Raw genomic sequence first — 615 nt, 5'->3', positions numbered from 1 at the left:
CTGGTTCGAAACCAGACAGAAACAGATTTAGTATGTTCTATTCATCACAGGAGTTTACTCTGTGGTGTCGTGGTCTGTACTCTGAATCCAGGCATCTGAGTGCAAGCCTCACTAGAAACTTGATGTGTTGCATCTGACATCTTCAAATTTGGAACCTCAAACTGAAACAAAGGGAACTTAAGTTTCTGTAGTGTAGTGGTTATCACGTTTGCTTCACACGCAAAAGGTCTCTGGTTCGAAACCAGACAGAAATGGTTTTTGTAGGTTATGCATCTCTTGGGGTGCAGTGAGACAACAAGAGCCTTCCTCTTCCATGATGGTTCATTTGCCAATCGACTTCAATCTAGTCATCTTTGAAATCGAGGCTACTTTACTCAAAATGCCACTTGGTGGTTCTATGGTGTAATGGTTAGCACTCTGGACTCTGAATCCAGTGATCTGAGTTCAAGTCTCAGTAGAACCATTTGTCTCTGTTCCTGATATCTTCTATACATTTTTTGATCCCAGGCTTAGTTTATGGACTATAATGTGAAATTAGGCACAAGTTTGACTGTTTGTTCACCAAGTTACTGAGTTTCCACGGATTAAAGAACAACTTACATAATCTTAAAAAGG

At 40.3% G+C, this 615-nt stretch overlaps 2 non-coding genes across 2 annotated transcripts; both read left to right on the top strand.

Annotated features, from left to right (window-relative positions):
- Positions 1-181: 181 nt before the first annotated feature.
- Positions 182-254, top strand: trnav-cac (transfer RNA valine (anticodon CAC)). Its single transcript has one exon. It is a non-coding gene; the product is annotated as a tRNA-Val (tRNA).
- A 137-nt stretch (positions 255-391) lies between these two features.
- On the top strand, positions 392-463 carry trnaq-cug (transfer RNA glutamine (anticodon CUG)). The gene has a single exon. It is a non-coding gene; the product is annotated as a tRNA-Gln (tRNA).
- The last annotated feature ends 152 nt before the right edge of the window (positions 464-615 follow it).

The sequence above is a fragment of the Poecilia latipinna genome, unplaced genomic scaffold, assembly GCF_001443285.1.
Source record: "Poecilia latipinna isolate Pla-1442-1.1 unplaced genomic scaffold, P_latipinna-1.0 Scaffold11472, whole genome shotgun sequence".
In the NCBI taxonomy this organism is placed as follows: Eukaryota; Metazoa; Chordata; class Actinopteri; order Cyprinodontiformes; family Poeciliidae; genus Poecilia; species Poecilia latipinna.
Note: the sequence above shows the minus strand (reverse complement) of the source record. Positions and strands in the feature narration are given on the sequence as shown.